A 16002-nucleotide genomic window follows, 5' to 3' on the forward strand; every position below is an offset into this window, starting at 1 on the left:
TACAAATACTTTGAAATGGATAAAAGCCAACTCTCCTCAATAGGAACTGAACACCAGGACTTAGCAGCTGATGTTGCTCAAAGTAAACCCTTCGTGTAGCCAGAGCATGAGTTTTTGGCTTGAGTACCAGCAACTTCCAGTTTTAAATCAGTAAAGCTTGATACCACCATCACACCCAGCTCAGGTATCACCAGAAGCAGCTTAAATAAGAATGTTTTACCTTTATGTTATTTTATTAAACAAGAAGTCAGAGGAATAGAAACCATGAGATAGATTTTCCAGTCTGTTCATTTCTGTTCTCATCCAAACTATGTTAGTAATTCCATATACAGCAGCATCTCAGTAACACATATTCCACTTTACAGGAAAATGTTTGGGACTGACTTTGTTCATTGATTTCCCTTTATTTAAATTCCCAGTGGAAGAGAGCAGGGCAGCTTGCTTTCCTCTTTCACTAACATGAATATGAATCAGAATATTTGAAACGTGGAAAGTTAGTTTGACCAAGAAATCTTTTTTCTTTAACAAGAGTGTAAAAAACAACTTTCATATCAGATTTTCAAATTGGTAGTGTTCTCTACAGATAGGAAATGATGTAATTCAGCAAGTTCCTTGGAAACAATGGATTCTTATGACTACAGAACTATTTATTTTAGAAATTGATGAGCATGCAAATGATTAAAATCTGCAACAATGGACACTGTACAACAGTCTGGGAGGTACATGCCACCCGGATGAATTGACAGTAACATGGGCCTCAGCAAAGGGAGGGTTTCCATTAGTCTCCACTCTTTTGAGTTGAGCAAAGGTCCCCAACAACTTGACCAGGGGGCAGCAGTCACTGCAATGCCCTCCAACCCTGGCCCCTTCCTTGTCAACCCAGCCCCACCCAGGAAGCTCAACCTTTCAGGCAAAGAAGATGCTTCTCCTCCCAACAGCAGGGCCAGGAATTCCTCATAAAGAGTTTATGCTGATTAGGAGGAAGACTGATATTTCCATTAATTCACTTAACCTGTAGGAAGTTTCCTGGTTAAAAACATTAAAAATTCTCTCGGCAACATCTTGAAAGGTATTCACTGCCATTTCTTTTTCACAAGGAAAAACTGCAAGGTGCGAACACTTTCCAAACAAGAAAAGGATGAACATGTTCACTGCTGGCAGGATGTTTCCTAGCCGCTCCCTGTGCTGCAATTGCTCTGTGCACGCTGCATTTCATTGGCTAATCACTATTAGGCCAACACCCACCAAGGCTAATAGGCCAATCACATTCCGTTAAATAATGTTAACACTGGAGGTTCTCTGACAACTAGAGGTAAGGGTCTTGAGGAAAAATGACATGTAGCCCTGGTCAGGATAAATAAAACAAAACAAAACAAAACCCCCGACTTTCTGGAAAGCAAGCACTCACTTGTCCTATTAACTTTCACAAGACAATGCAGGAAATGAAATAGCATAATGTGTGCACCAAAAAAAAAAAAAAAAAAATGGTGGGAATAGAGTGGGAAGCCTATGGGGAGGGGAGGGGAGAAAAGAAATAATCGACAGTATCTAGTTTATTATGAATAGAAAGACATTTCCAGAATTTACAAACACCCACATTGTTCATTCCAAGGACAGCTTTTGATTTGAAGGAATCACCCATGTCTCCTCATCTTGACAGTATTTACGATGGAAGACTTTGAATTCCTGTTGTTGTAATTTTGCTTCCACTCAAACGCCAATTTTAAGCTGACAGTTGAAAAACACCCAGCAGAATACACCTTTCTACAGTTTAATTAACACGGCCTATTTGTCTTACAGGAAAAATACAAAATTAAGATTAATTCTTATAAGGAACTCAGCTCAATATTAGGTTTATATTACAAGAGATAGTATCAGCAAATATAACTATACAACTGAGAACCATCTATGGCACTATGATTCTTATTATATTATTTTTCTGAGTTACAATCTTAAAACAAAGACCATACCCTATCCTAATCTTTTTAGCCTTGTTTTAAGCATTTGCTCCATTCTTTACAACAGAACACTGTATACCTCAGTCCCACATCCAAAAAAAAGATGTGCTGTAAGAAAAGTTACATTTTCATTAAAAAAATTACACATATAAATCAAAACCTATGTTAAATATTTAATACTCTCTCCACCCGACATGAACAGTTTTCTATGAAATAATTTACAAGGACGCTTTGTCATACACAGTTTCAGCAACAGATGAAATGTATCTTGCAGATGCAGTGAGAGGAAACCCTTTCTCTCGTGGCACGGTGGTGGGCACGTCAGCTCACTGTGGCCAGCTGCGTCCTTACGGGTGAAGGTGAAATTTATGCAGACTCATCGTTCTGGTGTCACAGTGCTTTTTTGCAATATAGAACGCGCAGTTCAGTCAACGAACTCCTGAGGCTTGTATAAAGTAAACAAACTGAAATGGATGCATCGTACCATCTACCGAGGAGAAAAATATGAGGTCCTAGTTGTGAATCATGAAATATTTAGAGTCTGGGTACCCATGAGTTAGAGGAGGATTTGCTGAGGTCATTAAGGTCTTCATTCTGAAAAGGAAAACGAAAGAATTCATCACCACAGACATCTCAAAACTCATAACTCGCTCCTTTAGAACTCTATTTTTTTTTAAAAGAACCTTTTTTTTTTTTTAAAGCATCAGATAAACTGAAGTTACAGGCACAAGCAGTACCGTGTACCCAAATAAAAATCAACAAACTGTATTTAACTTTTTACATCTTTCCAAATGCAAGAGTCTAAAGCAATCACAAACTAAAAGTAGCCAATATTAAATCAGATCAGCAAACAAACCCACATGATCCAGACCTTACAGAGGTTTAGCAATGCAAAATATACAAAATTCGTTGATGCTATGATCAAAACAGACAGTACACTGTGGTTATTGTGTAAAACAACTACAAACTATGGTGGGCAGGTTGCAGTCAGGTTAAAAGTCAGCTACAGATTTCAGCCTTTGAAGTTGCAGAACTTAATGTTACAAAACCTGAAATCAGTTTGGAATGTGGCATTGTTTGACATGAGGATTTTTTTCTGTGTTAAATCATGACTGTGTACATTAATGCATTTATGAGGTACAATGTGTTGAATTGATAAACAATGTGCTATGCTTACACTGAACTGATTGTCGTAACCATCACCTTGCTTGCTTATGTGTTGTGGTTGACATGAGAATTTTAGATGCAAAAGGAGACCCAAGGAAAACAGATCTAACTAATCATTAAATAAGAGAAAAAAAATGGGGGCAGGGGATTCAGATTTAGGCTTAATAGAATATGATGTTTAGGCAGAAGCAGAGAGTTTCTTCTATGCAACTCAAGAAAGCAAATCTCAAAGGGACATTGCCCATAATTCCCCTTCAGAGACAAGACCCTTTTACAACCTTATAAAGCATCTTTTACTCTCAAGAATTATAATAGGTAGTCCCTTGAGAGGTCCGTATTTTTCATGCACTCAAACTTATCTATAAATGCCAATCCTTGTAGAGTGCCCTGAAGAGCATTCGGGATGGAGTAGATCATTCCCGAATGATCCCGAATGATCTAATGCTATGGAGGGTATGAATTCAGCTTCATACCCTCCATAGCATTAAAGCAACTGCTTTAATGCTATGGAGGGTATGAAGCTGAATTCTGCTACAAGAACTGCCTTTTAGAAATTCTAGGAAAGAAGGCAAGCTACGCTCATAAATACATAAAATGCAAAGGAGATATCAGTCAATTTCTTGATAAGCACATAGGGAAGGAAAAAAGCTCTAGACACACGACATGGAGGAAGGAAAGGATATTTCTAGCTGGAAGCATCTCACTGATATATTTGGCTTGGTTTACAACAAAAAGAATGATTTGGGGATATGGAAACGTGCTGTATCTCCAGAACATGGCGCTCAGTAAATATGAGCTGAATGTACGATAGAGAAGCCATTTCCCACTGAGCGTGGGGGCACATGATTAAACGGCCGAGTATAATAGGGTGGGGACAGTGGAAGGGATGCCCTGGACAGGCCAAGTGAAGTATACAGTGTCGCTGAATCTGAGGAGGGGTGGAAGGAGCTAAGTCTGCAGGTGTAGGTTGAGGGAGAAGGTGCAGAACCTTGAACAACAAGCTAGCGGGTCTTTCCCGCATTCCGAAGACGGACGACGAGAGCATGTTCTGGGAGGGGGAGTTCACACGACAGAACTGTGGACTAGTAATTTGTTTTCTTTCTCCCTCCTCCTGAAGGGAAGGGTAGTGGCTGGGATCGGCCATCATGTCCTTACTAATAATGGCTTTCGGGTAAGTTTGCCAAATAAGGACTCTCATTTTATGAGATTTCCGACATTTTAAAATAAAGACAGGTAAACAGACTATTTTTTAATTTGCTAGTGAAGGCTTGGCATGGAGGCACTAATGTGAAAACAACCGAGAAAGCAGCAGCATTCCAGCCTTAGCCTTTTAATTGCCAGAGAAACAAGATCCACTCTGCGTTATCTCTACAGTGAAAGGAAAGCCCATCCTTCCAGAAGCCCAGGTATGCCGGGAAATTCTCCAGATTTCTTAATAGGTATTTACTGTTGAGTTTCTCCTAAACTCACATTGGAATGTTCCTACCAGGAAGGCTTGATACAGCTTCACACAGCCTCATGGCTCTGGGCCTAAAATTAGGCAGAAAGGCCACCTTATTAAAGAAAGGATTTGTGACCAACAAAGAACAGCCAAATATAAAACAGGAGGAAAGCAAAGAGCACTTGATGTGTTTTCTCTGCCTCTCTGGCTCTCCTCCGGAAGGGCTTCACGAACAGCCGCGCACAAGAATAAACCCTACCGGCTTTAACACCACCTGAGCCAACCTGTGTGGACGCACTGAGGCAGGGACGGGGTCCCCTTCAGGGGGAATGTGGCCTCACTACTTCCTGAAGTCTTACTGGTTTGGGCCACTGGGAAACCATTCCTGTCATTGTCTAAAAGTATGTTCAAAGAGAAGGAAATAAAAAGCCACATTGATATCATTTGCATATCTTCAAATGTCTCAGTATCCTACTTTTCAAAGCCTTGAGGGATGATAATTAAAATCCTGATCAAGGCTTACATCAGCCACAAACGCTACGTATTGGTGCCATCAACTTAGGAGCCTACGAAAAAGTGAAGGCAAGTGATCGAGCGTGAGGCAAGGCTGATAGCGGCCCAGTTGGGAACAGAAGGCAGCCAGCCCACAGGCCACAGAGGACCGGAAAAATTTAAAGGGACAGCCTGAAGTTCACGCCTATTGGACTTTGCACAGGGTGTATGCACATAAAGTTTATCAGCCAAGTAATGGTATGGACATCCTCAGTAAGGACTGTCCTTCACAGTGTCACAGAAGCCACCATGGGGGCTGCACACTTATTCCAGTCATGCGGCCATTGTTGGCGGCATCTTTGGAATGCCTTCTCAAGTTCGCATTTCTTTTCCTGCAACTGCCCTCTCAGCCTTGAGCATGTTCTTTTGAACGGTTTCCCTAGCAGCCATTCTCAGCCCTTTGAGGGTACGTTTGATCGGGTGATGTTTCCCAGTGAGAAATGTTATCTAAGGCCAAGAACTCCCAAACTGAAGTTCCAAAACCATAGCTGTTCCCAACAGTTGCTCTCTGATGAGTCTTTTGGAAAGGAAGTCTCATAACTTCACAGACAGACCTCGACATACGCTTTCTGAGACTAAAGTTCACCTGCCCATATCCCTACCTTGGCGTGCTTGCCTTGAATGGTTGAGCTTGAATAGAGCAACTGGTTTGAAAAAGGCAAATAAGTGCATATAAGTTACATATATATGTATACATACAGGAATATGTATAAAAAAAGAAAAAATGCAATTCTCAGGCTGGCCCCTTGCAGTCATTCAATCCCGTAAACACGGGCTGAGTGGCAAACGTGATGATGAAGACAGGGATAAGCACCCCCCAAAAACATGAGCATACATGAATGTACAGCATTTCTAGCTACAAGCGCAATAGACTGATGCCAGCCACATGCCACAGATACTGCTGCAATGTTTTACAAATCCCAAACCCATTTGTAACTGGCATAAACTGGAAACAGACAAACACAAACACAAACAGTTCCTTAAGAGAAGAGGAACATCCTGTGGTGATCTTCCTTGGTCCGTTCTGTCTAGTTCCACCCTGGGGGAATAACTTCTGAACCCAGAAACACGATACACCTGTCGTGATATTTCATAGCAGAAAATGACATTTTGACAAAATTTCATCCCCACATCACTATCCACTGTACCCTTCTGGGTGTATCTTCTTGTAAGATAAAACCCACCTAATCCCGTTGCCAGTAATAAAAAATGTAATTTTTAAAGCATTATCACCTAAGTCAACACCTGAGCAATGCCACCTGAAGCCCGAGGATTACTGCATTATTGCATCCAGGAGGAATTTACATCTTCTGGCCTCCACCTACTTAGACTATGCCTATTATAGTTGAAAAACAAATAAGGCTTTGCTTCCTTTCACATCGTCTCAGCCTACTGCAACCTGGCTCAGTTTTCGCCATGAAAGCAGCTCCCAAACAGCACAGGTTACAATACAAACATGATGAGAGGCTCCGTGCCCTTTCTGCAGTGCATTTCTGGTTAAAACCCTTGACCAATGCCTTTTAACTTATAGTTACACGTTTGGAAAGTTCTTGCCAATTTATCGAGTCACATGAGGCACAGTAATAAAAATATGGTCAGAGTATGACTAGAAGTTTCTACTTTCACTAAGAAACACTAATATAACTTGCTTGGCTATTGTCACATGCTAAATTTCAGTAACTAAAAGGTACTCAGAAACTAACCTTTCTTCATTCTATTGTACTTTTTAAAAGGACCATAGTAGTAATGAATTGTCTTCGATTCAGACCCTTGTTTAAAATCTTATATTGTAGACTCGACTAGAAAAATTCATACACATAAAATTCCTCCACTTTAAGAAATGTGTCAAAACAGCATATTTCTCTTTGAGTTAAAATAAACTGTGATTAAAGGAAAAAGATATCTTGACTATAATACAGAAAATATATAACACAGGAACATGTAAAGAAGAAATAAACATTACTTATAATTCCCATTAGTCAGAAAAAACTACTCTTCAACCGTGGCTTTAATTTCTCTATATAATTACAGAATTTGAGATAATTTTCCTCTCTAAGTAGGAGAGGAGTGTTTTAATCATACTAAGATCTTTCCCATTCCTTTTTTTTAAGATCTGTCCCATTCTTAAAATTCTAGGATGAGAAAGTATTTGTAATGTTAGCCAACTTTTTAAACCTTTTTGGTATTCATTGATTCTATCCATTTCTTATCCTCCTAATTCATTGGATATGTGGGGAGTATGACAGTTACCCAATATAAAAAGCCTGTGGCTTCCTGGCTTTAGTTCTTAAGTTTCGTTACGGGAAAGGGACAAGATTTGGAAGAAGCAGGTGAGAAAAGGGGAGAAAAGTATTCCCTTTACTCAAGCCCAGAGGTTGGGAGGTAGCTCTGTACTTTGCAAGATGCTGACAACGATGCCCGTGACACACATTCTTCTGTCTTCTGTGGTCTGTTGGTTTCTTATTTCACACAATCACATTCACTTGGACTCCCCTCCTACACAATTCATTTGTTCAGCTACCTCACAGATGTTGACACAATTAACTCATGGTACTACTAATTTAAAGTAGATCTTGTCTTCTGGAATGGTTACCTATCAATAAAGCACCTTATAAAACACTGTAAAAGTACTTTTTTTAAAGCATACCTGAACCCTGCAAATTAAAAAAAATAATAATTCGTCTCAAATACCTCTGTAATTCTGGTAGTGGACAGTCATTCCTCATTTTAACATTCACAGCATAAAGCTCAGATGAATACAGCAGCCCCCTGATGTGTATCCCTTGGTAAGACTGTGAAACCCGGGCTCTGCCATGGGAGTGAGATGGTTGCACCAAGAGAGGAAAGCTGCTTTCCTCTGGCCTGGCTCTATTAGCCACGGTCATCACCCACAAGAAGAGAAAGTCCAGAGAGGTTCAGATGTTTGGGACAGGAGAGAATCTCTGCTCTTTACAAGGTACAGCTGGAAAATGTGGGACCATGCTGAAGCTTTAGGATAGGATAAAGCTAAGTGTTGAGAAACCATTCTCAGTGGGGCGCGGTGGCTCACGCCTGCAATCCTGGCACTTTGGGAGGCTGAGGCAGGTGGATTGCTTGAGCTCAGGAGTTCCAGACCAGCCTGAGGAAGAGTGAGACCCCACCTCTACTAAAAAATAGAAAAATTGAGGCAAGAGGATTGCTTGAGCCCAAGAGTTTGAGGTTGCTGTGAGCTATGATGACACCCCATGACATGCTTTCTACCTAAGGTTAGATAGTGTAAGACTCTATCTCAAGGAAAAAGAAAGAAAAATGTTTTCTCAGTTTTAAAGCCTTCAGACAATAATAATAATAATAATAAATATATATGTATATACACACACACACACAGAGGCTGCCCCCCAAAATGTATACATGTTTTAAGGAAGGAAAAATTGTATTAAATTTGTAATACTCAAGTCACATTTGATTTTAGCAATGACGAGGTGTTCAACATGACTTGTGTTCATCTTTTGTTATCAGTATATATTGAATATTACAATTTTAATATAGTTTTTTCTTCTTTAAAATATGTATACATTTTGGCACCCTCTATACACACACACACACACACACACACACACATCCACCCACAATCAAGCGAGAATTGAGCTAAAGTCAGAGGAAAGACCAAGATGTTTGCTATTTGTAGGTGAAGGGAGAAGCCATTTTAGCTAAAGAAAGGAAGCCAACTTCTTTTAAACCAGTCCAGGATTGAGCTGGAAAGACTTGGTATTTTGCGGTCTTAAATGGCAAAGGGGAGCTGACTGGCTTTCAGGGAGCTGCTTAAATAGCACTTTCGCCTGGTGCAAGTCACAAGGGAGAGGGCTGGTGAAAATAACGAGGTTGCTGACCAGCCCTCTGACCAGCCCTCCGCGTGCACAGGGTTGCCAAGGAATAGAATTCAGGGAGAGCTGCCAATGTGTGAGAGGCCATCTCGCTCCAGCTCCCCTTTTGTCCCAGTGAAAGACCTTCTGGCAGGGCTGGTGACTTCAGGAGACCACCAAGGAAGCAAGGCACATGTAGTTGAAAAGACAAGGAGGAGGAAAGGCACCACCAGGCCTGTCAGCACCTGCTGCGGCCTACGGGGCTGAATTCTGCCAAAACCTGGGGATTTCTTCTGCCCCAGCTACACCAGGCAGAAGGAGGTTCTGGAAACTTTTCAAAATGGTTAGGGATTGATGGCGAAGGTAGAGTAAAACAAGAACAAATATCGCTCTAAATAGTTAAAAGTGGTCTGTCAACGATCCATCAAGGAAATCCGCATAAATGTTCAGAAATCTTCCTAAGTCCTGAATATCCACTTCAGTCATTTCCCCTTTTTTATTAACAGAGAACAAGCTGAGAAAGCAAATGGGTTCAACACTGTCACAGGGCCCCCGAAAATGTGAATCAACACGTCTCCAAAGTCTCTTCTACCAGTATTACAACATGTCCCATATCCAGGACAAAGTCAAGGTAGGAAGACTCAGGAAAAAAAAAAAAAATCCCTCCACGTTTCCCATCAGACCACACGTATCGGGAGGCGGGAAGCATTGAGAGAGCTCCACCAGAAAAAGCCCTTAACACACAGACATGAAAGAAACGTTATAGACTCTCCCTACCTGAGTAGGAAAGTGATAAAAATCAGGGTTTCTTCTGCTTTCCCGAGAGCTTTCTCTGCAGCCTATTCGCCCTCCTAGGAATTACTTTCCAGAGTTCTGAGGTTTGTATTATAATTCCACATCACTTTTGCATTTGGTTTTGGTTGCAGTGATCAGAATACAGGTTTTATAGGTATGACTTTTTTTTTTTTCCTTTTCTTTTTTTTTTTTATTGTTGGGGATTCATTGAGGGTACAATAAGCCAGTTACACTGATTACAATTGTTAGGTAAAGTCCCTCTTGCAATCATGTCTTGCCCCCATAATATAGGTATGACTTTGATACAAACCAGTGGACTTAAATTCCAGTTGCAACTTTGTGTACGATGTAGTGTGGAGATAGCAGAAAGTGCGTGCAATACAGTTTCTGTGATTAGATTAAAGGGAATCAAACCCATTTTCACTGCTTCTACTTTTTCTGGTAAACATTAAAGAGATTTCTCACTTGTTGTTGCCCTCTTCCTGGAGTCAAATCACTTCAAGAAAGCAAGTGCATTATTTTACATTTGAGTCACTGTCTGACTACCCAATCGTTTCTCAGTCATCATCAGTTTTTCCATAATTGCTCAGGAGATCACAGAACAAGGAGTCACACAGTCAGCCCTCATCTGTGCTGGATGGAGGTAAAGATCATAAACGCCACTGACATCACTTCTGGCAGCTGGAAAATGGGAAAACCTGTGTTTAATCTATTTCCTACTCACCACAAGATTTTAGCCGGAATCCCTGATAATATGAGTCGTGGTTGACTTTATGGAAGAACTTGGTCACGTAAGAAAAATCTACTGAACTGAACAAACATCTTTAAAAGGAACCCTGAGATACCTCAGCAGTGCAGCCCTAAAGGTTTCTTTTTTCTTTCTTGTTTTGTTTTTTAAATCTTTTTTATTTTTAAACAGGCCAACCAGAGGACAATGCCACCTCAACAGTTCTTAGCAAAGACAAGAGCAAGCTCAGTAAAAGACTCCCTGTAACACACATCTAATTAACATTTCCAGGAAACTAGCATCTTAAATCATTAGCAGTAAAAAGAAAGTTGAACCTTTGTCTTCCTTCTTGCTTTGAGGAACATATCAAGGGAAAAGTGTTGGGAAGAATTTGATCTGGGATTCTTTGAAGTTAACTGTTCTTTTTCTTTTCTTCTTCTTCTTCCTTACTGGCTTAAAACTAATGAAAAAAACACTTCCTCTCTGAAACCAATCAAAACTGGTCATAAATATAAGTATCTGGTAGCATATTTCAAATGTTTTGAACCCATAATTCCTATTTGTTTTACCTTAAGAATTCTTAAGGACATGCAAGTCACGAAGATAGGAGGGAGTGTGGAAAACCGTACCCTTCACCTTAGGCTGCAGAAGGCCCCAGGCAGCACAGATGCTAATCAGGTCATGTGAAAGACAAGCTGTAATTGTTGCTTACAATAAAGTAATAACACAACAATAACTGTGTGCTTCCCTTGAAGCACCACTACCTGAGTGGCAAGTGAGTAAACCGTATGTATGCAATTTCAAATTCTAAAATGTAATTTAGAGAATTCAACCACTAAAGGCCATATTGAGAATAAAGACGGAGCCATACAAGTGGCTGTCAGGGGCTGTAAAGATGGCTATTTTATTTAACTCAAAATTTATTCCTGAATTAAAATCTAAAATGAAAGTGAGACAGCCTCCCTTACCCTTTAGGCACCCTCCTAAATCTCAATACAGTAGAACCTCTGAAAGTCGATCACTCAAGGTATGTAACAAATGTAAAGAACTAGGCCTACCGTACAATGAGGACCTGTGGTACATGTCCAGTCTGTGCAAATCAGGTCAGCTTCAAGAAGTGACTGACATAGGGAGGGGGTCAGCTATGGAGTTTCTACTGTACTTTCAGCTGTAATACAGGCTAGGAATGCCCATTTTATAAGTTTACTAATGAGATTAAATGAGATAATGCACGATAATTTCTTAATAAGCCTTCAATCATTATTAGCTCTTCTTGTAACAACTGTGATTAAGAATCAGAAATCCTTGGATCTTACATCTCCTGATACCTGAATACACACCAGCCAACCCCCCTACTGGTGGAACATGAAGCAAAAATGAATCCAGAGACCAATGCCAGCCAGGGCTGAAGCTGAAGCCATGACCAGGATGCTTCTTGGGAAGAGAGACAAAGTTATTTCAGAGAGGAGATGACATGGGAAAATGATGGAACAAAAAGAAAAGGCAGAGGAAGTCGTAGTAGGAGTAAAGACAAAAATATGACATGAGATTCAATTTTATACAAAGACCTGCCTACCTACACAGGGAACAGCACAAGTTCACTATTAAGACAGCAAGTAACATTCACACATCTTTGAGAAGATCTGGAATTAATGCTATCCTCAGAAACACTATGGAAAGACCAATTTTTTTTTTTTTTTCTGTTTGTTTGATTGTTTGGGCCCAGGCTAGAGCAAAGTGACGTCCTGTAGTTCATTGCAACCTCCAACTCCTGGGCTCAAGTGATCCTCCTGCCCCAGCCTCCTGATAGGCCATTTTATTGCTTGAAAAAATTAGAAGTTTAAAGCTCTCTTCCTTTCTAAGACTTACAATAAAACATGAGAGCATTTACAAAGAAGTCACATGAATAGGCCTGAATGGATATTCAGTGAGATTCTTGGGTACTATTTCCAGGTTCTAAAAGCAGCAGGGGTAGGGGAGGGGGGGAGGGGAAGGGGTAGGAAATTGGGTGTTTTTCTCCCCAAATTCTTTTCTCCAATCTCTCATCTGAAGGAAGTGAATGATGTGTGATCCAGCCAGTCATTGCCGCCTGAGTAACTTGATGAAATGCTGAAATTGCTGCCAGATCCAAGTGTAACCATTGGCACTGGGTGGTGGTGGTGGTGGTGGGGAATTGGGAAGATAATCTAAAATAATTGATCATATACACATCGCTTGCAACTTTAAGGTCCCTGAGGCAGATAACAGTGCAGATTTCTCACTGAAAGCACTTCTTCATTGTCTGTCTGGCATAAAGAGGCAAGACTCTCTCAACTGACAACGAGGAGTTGACCTTTCAGCTACTGCCCCCCAAACTCCTTCCTGCTTATTCTCATCTCTCAAGTCTCACTTCCACACTGTTCCTGTTCCCCTTATCATCTCCATTATCTGACATTTCCCCCTCTTCCTTTTTTAATTTGGAAAATACCATTGGCTTAAAAGTTCCCTAATAGCATTCTATGTCGAACTGCACCTGCTACCGAGGTGCTGGGCCACATGCCTTGCTGATTTACAAGCACCCCATGGACAATTGTGCCCAATTCTTAATGAAGAGGTAGTAACAACTTTTCACTAAGGGATCCTCATTAAGAAATGCTTATCAGTGACTGCTGTAGACTGAATAACCTTCCCCCATTTGTTTGTTGAAATCCTAACCCCCAACGTGAGGGCATTAGGAGCTCCACCTACATGAGTGGGAGCAGAGCCCTTCTGGGAGAAGGCACCAGGGCTTGCTCTCTGCTCTCCACTCTCCACCATGAGAAGATGCAGTGAGAAGACGGCCATCTGCAAACCAGGAAGGGAGTCCTCACTTGATGCCAAATCTGCAGTGCCTGGATCTTGGACTTCCCAGGCTCCAGAACTGTGAGAAATAAACATGTGTTGTTTAAGCCACCACCCACTCTATTTTGTGATTCTAGCCCAAACTAAGACAGTGACTCTTAGGGCACTGCAGTCCCAAGGCAAATAAATCAGGTTATCCTCAGGCCCACTGAAACACCACGCAGGAGCCATCTAGACTTCAGCTGAAACACACTCCTGGAGCTAAACCTACTTCTCTTTGCAGATACCTTCTAGTCCCCAATCCTTGTGCTTAATCTCCACAGTAGTGGCTCTCAGTTGGGGTGTTTGGAAGGATAGAAAACAATTTACCCTATAAGTAAATGTCTGGAGATACTTTTGGTTATCACAACTGGGAGGGGGATAGAGTGAGAGAGAAGCTATTGGCTTCTGGTGGGTAGAGGAAAGGAATACTATCAAACATCCTACAATACACGGGACAGTTGCCTTCAACAAAGAATTACCTGCCCAAATGTTAACAGTGCTGAAGTTGAGAAATCCTGCATTGGAGCTATTGTCTTAGCCGAGGAAATGGAGGAAGCCCCCCAAACATGACTCGTCAGTTGTTTCTGGGGTTCACACTAGCTTTAAGCAAGAGTGTGAGGGAAGAGGTGTCTGTGTTTACAGCTACTGTCTGGAGCCATCCTGTATTCTGTGACTGCCATGCCATGGCTTCAGGGCCCCAATGGATCCTTCCCCACACCCATGGCCTTTCCCAAATTATTATTGCTAGTTTGCTAGTTGAAACTCACCTCTACTGTGTTCTTATACCCTTACAACCTTTTTACTAGAAGACAGCTAGTTAATCCAAATAACCAGTCTGGGCCCATGTTTTCCTATGTCTCCCCTCCCTTCACGATGCAATAATAGCAAAAGCATCTGGAGGGCAGAGAATACCGGGCATTACAGAGGCCTAAGCAACAGAGTCTGGGACGACCAGTAGGTGTGATGTTCCTCCCCCTACGCTGACTGTAAAACAGAGAATGACCCCACCAGGAAATGCATTCATCATTGCTGGGTTTACATCCTCACCCAACTTAGCCTGTACTTTCTGTCTGATTTTGGGAAAGTCACCTGACCTCCCTATGTCTCCACAATTTAATAAAATGGAGAAAATATCTGGTTCTCACAATTATTTGTAAAACTCAAGGAGATAACAAGAAGGCTGGGGCAAATGAGGTGACACACTCTTCAGTGCCTCTTGTGATTCAGTCACGCTCATCACCCTCAAATGTCTGAGTCAAAAAAAAAAAAAAAGATCTAAAGATTAAATGCCCTCTGTTCCAGAATTAGTCAACCTTTTTTTTTTTTTTTTTTTTGAGACAGCGTCTCACTATGTCACCCTCAGTAGAGTACTGTGGAGTCACAGCTCACAGCAACCTCCAACTCTTTGGCTCAAGTGATTCTCTTGCCTCAGCCTCCCAAGTAGCTGGGACTACAGATGCCCATCACAACACCTGGCTATTTTTTTGTTATTGTTGTTGCAACTGTCATTGTTGTTTAGCTGGGCTGGGTTTGAACCCCCTAGCCTGGGTGTATGTGGCTGGTGCCCTACCCATCAAGCTACAGGAGCCACCCCAGAATTAGTCAACTTTTAAAAATAAATCCACCACCTGTGCTCTTTAAGAGGCTACTCTAAATCAGAACTATTTCCTAAAGATAAAGACCCACCTTTGAAGATGATTTATTTCCCCCCAATCCCTCCAAAGAAAACAAATAGTCAAAACACAAGACTGAGGTAAAAATTCCAATTGCTGTTTCTATGTATAAGATATTCTCCTAGGAAGATGCTTTTTGGTCTATTTTCCCTACATTTAATTTTGGAAGGAAAACAGCAAAGATGGTGAGGTGGGTAGGCCCGTAAACCACCATCAGTGAGTACACAGGTTCGAAATTCTAAAAATTAGACAATGAGCAGAAAGAACAAATGGATTTCCAGGCAGTTAAATACTAAGGTTTTCCAGTAAGGTAATGGTACTAACAACGGATCCTCATTAAATACAGCCACAGGAGCTGCTGAGGGCCCAGAGTGCACCAAGTAAACAATAGCTTCTTTTCTTCCTAGGCTGTGGCCTGAGACATCCACAAAATGCCTTCAAAATAAAAGTGAAACACACCATTTCACCATACTACCAAACACCAACAGCGTATAAATAACACTTATGAACAGTCCTGGGATGAGCTGTGCTTAATTCTGCTCAAAACTTGGCTGAAGTTTTTTTTCCATAAAAGCATGTAACAAATGGGCAATGGTCAACCCGTTCACTTGGTGTCCCCATGTTTTCCTTGGTAACAGGTGAGCAGAGTGACCAGGCTGTGTTCAGGGCAAGCCTTCTCCTCCATCTGTGATCTTCTTCCTTCCTCAACTCTCCTCACTCCCCACCAGCAGCCACACCTGACAGGGCCCCTAAACACAGCCACTGACTGGCCCTGCATCATTTCTTTTGGGATCCTCTCAAGGGAATTTACAGCAGAAACAAAGACCTTCCTGGAAGTGTGGGAGGCCCATTAAATCCTCGATAATTTCCCATCTCTCCTACATAGATGGGGAAAGTCAATAGGAAGTTGACTTGAGAACCCTTTGCCATAAGTGAATAAGCTGGGACTCTTCCCATAGCAGCTTCCTCCCTCTGCCTTTGACCA

The 16002-nt window shown here is 41.4% G+C and overlaps 1 protein-coding gene across 2 annotated transcripts in view; it reads right to left on the reverse strand.

Annotated features, from left to right (window-relative positions):
* Window positions 1-1541: 1541 nt before the first annotated feature.
* The window catches only part of IRS1 (insulin receptor substrate 1), a 60083-nt gene continuing 45622 nt past the window's right edge, over window positions 1542-16002 (reverse strand). Inside the window, exons 2-3 of one of the 2 annotated variants that reach the window (XR_008381205.1) lie at window positions 13210-13381; window positions 1542-2552 (exon numbers count right to left, since the gene is read on the reverse strand). The gene's annotated coding sequence lies outside the window, so the exon portion shown is untranslated. The remainder of the gene's footprint in view (window positions 2553-13209; window positions 13382-16002) is intronic. The other variant, XM_053597177.1, reaches the window with a different exon arrangement.

Source organism: Nycticebus coucang, chromosome 7 (assembly GCF_027406575.1).
Source record: "Nycticebus coucang isolate mNycCou1 chromosome 7, mNycCou1.pri, whole genome shotgun sequence".
NCBI classification, from domain to species: domain Eukaryota; kingdom Metazoa; phylum Chordata; class Mammalia; order Primates; family Lorisidae; genus Nycticebus; species Nycticebus coucang.